Source organism: Callorhinus ursinus, unplaced genomic scaffold (assembly GCF_003265705.2).
Source record: "Callorhinus ursinus isolate GAN/ISIS: 27379988/994484 unplaced genomic scaffold, GSC_fseal_2.0 scaffold5, whole genome shotgun sequence".
Classification (NCBI taxonomy): Eukaryota; Metazoa; Chordata; class Mammalia; order Carnivora; family Otariidae; genus Callorhinus; species Callorhinus ursinus.
The window spans coordinates 32904965-32914189 of NW_027397067.1; the positions used below are offsets into that span (position 1 = coordinate 32904965).

Consider the following 9225-nt stretch of genomic DNA (forward strand, 5'->3'; position numbering starts at 1 on the left):
GTCAAAGAATTCAACCATAATCTGACTATGATCCAGTACCTGGGAAAGGCTTGTTTGAAAATCTGATATTTAAGAATATGTAGGGGATACATGAACTCCAGGTTCTCAAAAACCTAACCCTTGGGGTGCCTGGGTGGCTCAGTCGTTAAGTGTCTGACTTTGGCTCAGGTCATGATCCCAGGGTCCTGGGATCCAGCCACACATTGGGCTCCCTGCTCAGCAGGAAGCCTGCTTCTCCCTCTCCCATTCCCACTGCTTGTGTTCTCTCTCTCGCTATGTCTCTCTCTGTCAAATAAATAAAATCTTAAAAAAAAAAACCTAACCCTTCATGGTTAGAACCTAGAAATAGATTCCTACAGAAATGCTTTCACTTTAATATTAGATTCTTAATGTTTATAGAAAGTTAATATAAAGTATTTATTTGAAAATTATTCTGTTTTTACTACAAAAGCATCATTACAAAGATATAAAGCATGAGGATAAAGTTAATCTTGCCTGGTGAACCTGTGTATTTCCCTGATCAGTCAATGCAAACAAAGGTTCAGAGGGAAACTTAATATCTTGTTAAGGAAACTTACTCATGCCATGTGCCTGGAACATTGATTTCTCTCCAACTTTTAAAGAAATATTTTGTTATTAAAAAAATCTTTCCTAAAATCATTTTTAAAAAAATGCAAATGAATGAAATAGGATCAATAAGCAAAGGTTTAGTTTATATTTTAGTCTGAATTTAAAATATCAAGAATCTTTACATGTGATATACATTGATTCCACTTTAATTTGAGACCGGAATACAGAAATCAAATTCTGAAATTTTTGAATGTCTTTTATAATCCATATTGTCAGCATCTCCTGGAAAAGTGAACTGAAGCACAGGTATCTTTGAGTACATTTTCAGAGTCATGTTAACAAAGTTTCAGCTATGAGATAAAGTCATCATGCTGTTACGCATCCCTAATCTTGCTTGAATAGTTTAAAAAGTAATTCTACATAGTGGTGGATAATTTGCAAATATTCATATATTTAGGATACCAAAGTAACATTTCCCTAACATAATAAATTTATTTCATAATAGCAAATGAATGTTTTTATAATCATTGTTTAAATTGTACACAGCTTACAGGATGTAAATGAGTAAATTGTACAAGTTTTAATAGTCTATTTACCTACCTAATCTGTTTATCTACTTGAGTGTTATACTCGTAAATTTGCTGTCAAAACCATTGGATTTTTCTGATGGTAAGAAAAATACTTTATAAATGACATTTCAGTTAACATAAAATTATGATGTATTATTTTTCAGGATTCTAATAATGATCCTATCCTAGGCAGAAAAGATTCTAGCTTTATCAGTAACTCAATTCCAGAAACATTTCATTAAGCAATAGAGCATTGTCTATACTCACTAGGTTGCTGGAAGAAAATCAGGAGATGCGTTACTTTTTGACAAAATTTTATCTGCAAAATCTCTCCTCTCAAAAAGGTAGTATATTCTTGGGTGCCTGCGTGGCTCAGATGGTTAAGCATCTGCCTTTGGCTCAGGTCATGATCCCAGGGTCCTGGGATCGAGTCCTGCATCGGGCTCCCTGCTAGGCGGGGCGCCTGCTTCTCCTTCTGCTTCTCTCTCTCTCTCTCTCTCTCTGTCTGTCATGAATAAATAAAATCTTTTAAAAATTAAAAAATTAAAAAAAGGTAGTATATTCTTGAATCAGGCATTTAAGTTTTAATTTGTTAGCCTGGTTTTCTCTTTGATAACTTTCGTTTGATGTACTATAATATTTTGATAATAGTCTTTAAAATTAATTGTGCCTCAATAAATGTTTGAAGAATGTTGATTTCTTCTTATAAGCTTAAAACATGTTATATCTTCTGCTGGGCAAATGATAAAAGAAAATTACAGACTAAGTTTAATTGTAAGAAAACAAGTATCAGGTTTAAAGATTAAATTTTGTCTGGACTGCTGAATCACAGACCTGTACCTCTGAAACAAATAATACACTATATATTGAAAAAAGAAGAAGAAGAAGAAGATAGTAGGAAGGGAAAAATGAAGGGGAAAAATCGGAGGGGGAGATGAACCATGAGAGACTATGGACTCTGAGAAACAAACTGAGGGTTTTAGAGGGGAGGGGGGGAGGGGGGATGGGTTAGCCCAGTGATGGGTATTAAAGAGGGCACGTATTGAATGAATTATGGAACACTACATCAAAAACTAATGATGTAATGTATGGTGAGTAACATAACATAATAAAATAAAACTAAAAAAATCTTGTCCAGAATTTACATACTTTTGTTATCTCCTGGGTTTTGAACACAGTTGATTTAGGGACTACTAATAAAATATTCTGTTTAATTTTTTGAAAAAAAAAATCAGTTACTCATGCTCTTTGAAAACAAGCAAAAAATGATATATATCAAATTTTAATGAAATCTTTTTATGTGACAATAGTGAAAAGTCCTTCATTTGATTTTATATAATTTGTAAAGATAAATGTGTCTGAGACTGGCACTCATGTTAAGGGTATGTGAGTGCTTGTAATAGACGGTGTGCTGTTTTTCTCTGATGTGAGGCCTAACTGGAATGTTCATGTATTTATAAGTTTGTAGTTTGAAATATTCATATTTTGCCCAGTGGCCTACTAGTAGATCATTATACTTTTATTTGGAAAGTCTGTGTTTGATCTTTGGTCTTGTTTTCTCTGGAGCTTTAAATGAATAAAATAACAAATAATTTACTACCCTGAAGCCAAATAGCCAAGAGCTGTGATCTTTTCAGAACTTAACAAGTTTGACCCCTCTCTACATTGAGGAGGGAGACATGCATGGGGGAAAAAAGGAATCTGGGGAACACCATCATATACATATCACATACATAATTGACTGTTTCCTAAAATCATTTTTTTAACCCAATGTCTATTCGCACATTTGCTAGTACAAAGGATGTCCCTGAATCAAATTAAAGTAAAAGTCAAGGAATTAATGTGTTCATATGTCCCAACCCTTCCCCACATATATGTTCTGAATATGTATAGTAAGATAAAAGAGGTCTGAGTTCTGAGACAGAAATAAAAAAAGAGAATAGAGAATATCAGAGGAAATTAAAAATATGAAAGAGAAAAGTTACTAAAAAATAACCTATTTGGGGTGACTGGGTGGCTCAGTCGGTTAAGCGGCTGCCTTCAGCTCAGGTTATGATCCCAGGGTCCTGGGATCGAGCCCCATATCGGGCTCCCTGCTCAGCGGGGAGCCTGCTTCTCCCTCTCCCTCTGCCTGCCGCTCTGCCTACTTGTGCTCTCTCTATATCTCTCTGTCAAATAAATAAAGAAAATCTTTTAAAAAATAACCTATTTATTTTTCAATGAGCCCAAAAATAGAATCTGGAAGATACAGATTTATGCATGTAGTACATAGAACATAACTATTTATTATAATCATTCTTAAGATTTATTTATTTATTTGACAGAGAGAAAGAGAGAGCACAAGCAGGGGGAGTGGCAGGCAGAGGGAGAGGGAGAAGCAGACTCCCTGCTAAGCAGGGAGCTGGATGTGAGGCTCCATCCCAGGACCCTGGGATCATGACCTGAGCAGAAGGCAGATGCTTAACAACTGAGCCACCCAGGTGTCCCCTCTTATAATCATTTTTAACCAAATGTCTAGTCATACATTTGCTAGTACAAAAGATGTACATGAACAAATATTGATTATTCAAGTGTTCAACTCTATAGTAGAAGATTTGGGAGTATGTTGTCACATGATTTGTCAGCATAAAATGATTCCACTGTACTTACCTGGCTTTGAAAACACTTAATTTCATTCCTAGGTAAATTTTGTTTTCAAAATGTAAGCTTTGTATTATTAGTAAATAACTCAGTAAATAACTTACTGAGTTTCATGGAAATTAGAAATGCCTCTTATTAATAGGAGCTTGAGACTTGATAATAACCAACTAATCTCATGTCTTCATCTCTTGAATGCTATAATCTCTAAATAAACGACAAATGAATAACCCTTACTTCAAAGAAAAAAAAATCCAGACAATTAAGTTAATATTGATATTTAAATCCGTATCATCTCTAAAACCCAGGTTTTAAAAATTAAAACAAGTAAACAAAGAGAAAAAAATCAACAGGAGAATTGTAACGATAACTGTACATCACTGTACATAAAGGAGCTACAGCATATCTCTGAGTCTAAGATCTTGTGGGTAGACAATAAAATGTCAGTTTCTCTCATACATCTTCAAGATTGTTCTCCGTAGGCAAAATTAATTTTCCAATGAAATCACATGGTCTTCTGTTATCAGTTGGGATCATTAGGAGAAATAAATCTCTTAATTTTTAAACACAAATGAAGATGCCTCTTTCTGATTCTCTTTCTTTTCAGAAACGAGATTTTCTCTGGTACATAGTTTTGTTAACGTCAGCAAGATTGTTTTCTAGAGTTTTCAGGCAACATTTAGTTTCACTAAAGAAACATATTATAAAGCCTGCAATATTTTTCAAATGTACTTTTTGTCACATGTCTTTTAGGACTCATCTGTATGACCTAAATCTGTCCAGTATTTGCACTTGTCTTATATTTCTCAAATGTATTTTTAAAAGAAGATTTTCCAGGCCCCCCACCCAATGTTTTTGGTCTTACAATTCCCTCTCTTCCTTCTCCTCTCTCTTTGCTTACTCTCTTCCTTTCTTTCTCTTCATCCTCCTTCCCATCCCTTTTGCTCGTCTATATTTTCCTCCCTTTCACCCGTCACCCACTATCATTTTCTCAATTTTTTAGCTCTATAATGTAGGTAACTTTGTCATTAGAGTTACTTTTTCTGTTGCATGGTCTTTAGCTGTCTCACTAGATATAAAAGCTCCTTGCTGTTCCATTTTTGTCCTCTGTCCCTGGACAGAGTCTTTCAGAATCTCAGTTTCTGATTATGAGGATTTTATAACAGTACATATGTCAAGCATGTAAAACACAGTAAGTAGTTATTAAATGGTACGTATTTTTCCTTGCTATATCCCACTTTTGCGTAAATCCCCCCCTTTTTTTTTTTGGTTTCCTTCAGGCTTCTTATATACTTATATCAATACATAATAAAGTGTTTTAAAGTTAACTTAATATTTTTAACGTTTAGTACCTTTTCAGAGGTTTATTTCTGGCTCTAGGATTACCACATTTTCATCTTTAATTCTTCAAATCCAAAAAGATATCTTGGATTTACAGCTTCTAAGTTTACAAACTGACATATTTTATATCCTCTTCAGAGTGAATGATTGTCAGATCATTAATCAATGAAAAATGACAAATGGTGCAGAACACTGGACACGTCACATGCTGCTTTTTTTCCCCCCTCTCTGTGCCTAAATTGTATTTATGAGGAAACTCATCAGAGCTTTCTCGTGTATACCCTCTTGTCACTTTTGCCAGAGGCCACTTTATCATAGAACTACACTCAATCAATTTAATGCAAAATAAATACATTCAAAGTAAGAATAACAGTAGACATATTAATTTGTTTAAAATTAATTTTCTTAGCAATATATATATTTTTAATTTGTATGAAAATAAACATGTGTGTACATAAATCATAAGAAATTTTGATGTGTTTTACTCTCCATATCTGAATTTTTGGATTCCATAAAATATATGAAGAGTGAAATAAGTATTAAAAATGAAATTACATAGAAATTTTGATAGCTCTTCCTTATTTTACTCATGCCATATTATATCTTTAGTACTTATTTTTATATTTACTAATCATTCTTCATTTGTACAAATTATTTCATTAGTTGTGGTATTTACAGTTACTCCAATTGAAATACTAGAAAAAATAAAGGACACCATCAAAACTTGAAAGAGAAGCATAAGTGAAGGATATTCATTGGATAGGACATAAAATGAAAAAAAATTAAATTAATCAAAACAAAATCACTAAATTGTGAGAAAACTATTAAGCAAAACAAGAGAAAATGACTTGAGGGCATTGGATATAAAAGTGTACATTGAAACCTTGATACTGTAACACATAATTTCTAAGTATATATTTATATGTAAAACAGGCATGTGCATATATAATTCATGTATCTTCAATATTTTCTAATGGGAAAAGGTTGAGATTATGTAGAATAGATTTCAAAATAGAGTTTTCCTCAAACATCATTTATTTATCTTAAATTTAGTACACTTTGAGTTATGAATCCTCCATGATTTATTTCAGAATAGATATCAAAAGGAACATTTCAATTGCAACTTTGCTTTATGAAGTTTCTACAGTTAAACTCTTAGAATGTGACCAGGAAGTACATGACCACATTTTGTTGAAGAAAAAAGTAACTTATTAATCTCTCCTTTTGAAGGTTTGTTTCTTCTCCTTGTGTTTTATGGAATCAAAATAATGCATGAAAATAACATGTACAACTACTTTTCGTGATGAATAATAGCCAATCAATCCCCATAAATTTGTTTTAGATCTACTTCGTTTATTCAGAATATTATGCATTTGTTAATTAGTATTAATAGCAGTATTTGAAAATATTTACTATCTTTCATGTGTTTTTTGGTAAATATTTTATTCTAGCTGTAAAACCAGATACAATGTTGGTTCAATCCCACGTGTAATATGTATTAACCATGGGATCCTTGGAGAATTATTTTAATTATCTGATTTAATTTTCCTAATCTATAAAATGAGTATAATAATATCAATGTCCTAGAGCAGTTACAAAAACTAAATGAGAAGCTATGCTTAGTAAGTACAGGTTCTCTTAATCTAATTTTGTGTATTCTTGGTTTTCATGGAGTAATGCAAACTAAAAGGTGAGAATGGCACACGGAAATAAAATAAGTGGAATATTTTGAGCACCATATTGTAATTATGTAAGCAAATAGAAAATGTGCAGGGAGGATATTGATGTCTTGCTTTTTCTTCAGCAGAACTGCATTCAACATAAAGGGGAGTCATTTTATTGAATAATAAAAGCCTGACAATCACTGTGATTGGCTGACAGCCATTACTGCAGTGTAATTCTAAACAGCTTGTTTTTCAAAGTTCTTCTTGCATAACTCTTCAAAACCCAGGCAATTGCCCAGGCTAGTTGAAAGTTTCAGAACTCATTTTTAAAATGAAGTTTCTCACATTTGAACACTGCTGTGATATAGGTGATGGAAAATATGCATTGAAATAGTATTTTCTTCTTAAATTATTAGAATCAGATATTTTTTGACATGGAAGAAAAAATTTGGAAAATTTAGCAAACTAAGTTTTAATGGCAGACAAAATTAATTCATGACCAGAGAAGAAAAAGACCGCGTGTGAAGAGATCTTATTTAAAAAAAAAACGAAGCCCAACGTGTTTTGTAGTGAAAAGCACATTTGATCTGTATTCTAGCTTAAAATCCTATGATTTCCCAATGGAACTCAAAGAGGCTTCTGAAGTTACCAAATCCACCTTGATGCATTCATCTTTTTCAGTAAGTATTTCTAATCAGCAATTCTTACTCTAATGTATGTATAATAAGTGGGTGTCGAGTTGGCAACTCACCAAAATAAATGTTCAATGACATTTTAATGGTTTTTTTAAACCTCTTTTATTTAAATTGTGGATTAATACTTAATTTGGTCAATGAATTCTGACCAGAATGTTTGAGAAACATATTTGCAGTTGAAGCTCTCTATAATGGATGTGTACTTAATTGTCAGAATTGTCCAGGTTAGATCATCTCGGATGGAGGCATTTTATCTTAAATGTCAACATTAGAAACATTGAGGTAAAGATCAGGGGCGGCAATCTGTGAACTGAGGAACTGTGTTAATTGTTCATTCTCAAACAGAGAGATGCCAATTAATTCCACACAACCCAGATTCAAAGCAGCATGGGGAAATGGTCCTGATGTTAGTATTGCACAAAAATGAAGAAAGTAGATGTGTTCCAGCGCTCAGAATGCTGATTCTTCAACAGGCAGCAATAGAAGAATCCCAGTGCAACCAGCAATTGGCTGGTGGAATCTTTGTTCAGGCGATAGGCACCCTAAACCAGCTGCTAAGTGGAGAAATCCCTCTTTCACCCTCACCTTCAGAATCAACGGATCAGCCCCCTGGACTCCTGCGGGCTGCGCCACCGCCTCACTCCTGGTGCACGTCTCCCCCTCTCGACCGCCAAGTGCTCACTCCCTCCCAGAGAGCACTTACACAATGGACTCACTTGTTTCCCTTGAACCTCTCCTTTGACTTCCAGCCCCAGTCCACAACTTGAGCAAGAGTCAGGCAGGGGCCTCTGTCATGGAGAATGGAACCGCGCAGCCTTCCAGACGGGCTTGGAAGCACGCGCGCACAAGCAGACAAAACAAACAATGCTTGGTACACGAATGAATAAATTAACGACACCCATGCCCCCACCCATTGCTCCGCAGCCCGCAAACAGAAACCCGGAACGGGGTTTCCTAAACGAGAGATTTTGTTTTGTATTTCAAACTGCAAACATTCTTCGTTGGTGGCGGCAGAAGAGATGCTGCACGTTCTGATTGCAATAAAGATTGACGGTGGCTTCGCCCGAGACAACGCCCCCAGTATCGCGCTGCGCCAGGTTCCCTGAGAACCGCGAGGGGGAAGCGCAGATCTAGGGGAAGGGAACAGCAGAGGCAAAGGCAGCTTAGGAGGGTTGAGAAATGGGAAATCAGGGAGGAAAAAAATGAACGAGTTAAATAAGGCTTTAATAGTGAAACTTCGGGAGAGAAAGGGGTGGGATCTCTCCCCAGGTAACTACCTAGAGATTTAGAAAAAAAAAAAAAAATAGATGAATGCATAAGCAAGGGGCAAGCAACAACAACTTTGAGGTGAGCAGCAAGTTGTTCACCTCCTCTAAGGTGTTTGAGCAGCACGCCCAGAACTGCCCCAGAACACGCGCTCCCCATCAGAGGCGGCGGCGGCGGGGGGTGGGGGAGAGGGGGGCGGCCGCAACAGCAGCAGTAATAGCGGCAGCGGCGGCAGAGGCAGAGGCAGCTGCGCGCCTCCGGCCCAACCCCGCTCCGCTCCCCCTCTCGCCGGCGCCCTGCCTGTCTTGCGTGTGCGTGTGCGTGTGCTCAGCCTCAGCGTGAGGGGCACCTGCTCGTCTGGGCTCACAGCGGAGGCAGCCTCGCCGCGAGCTGCCGTTGCCGCCGCTGGTGCTGCCGCTCCCAGGCGCCGGGCTCCCCGCCGCCGCCGCCGCCGCCGCCGCCGCCGCCGCCGCCGCCGCCGCC

General features: G+C 36.5%; 1 protein-coding gene across 1 annotated transcript in view; it reads left to right on the forward strand.

The window, feature by feature from the left end:
* Window positions 1–8758: 8758 nt before the first annotated feature.
* The window catches only part of RALYL (RALY RNA binding protein like), a 682789-nt gene continuing 682322 nt past the window's right edge, over window positions 8759–9225 (forward strand). Inside the window, exon 1 of the mRNA XM_073892721.1 lies at window positions 8759–8823. The gene's annotated coding sequence lies outside the window, so the exon portion shown is untranslated. The remainder of the gene's footprint in view (window positions 8824–9225) is intronic.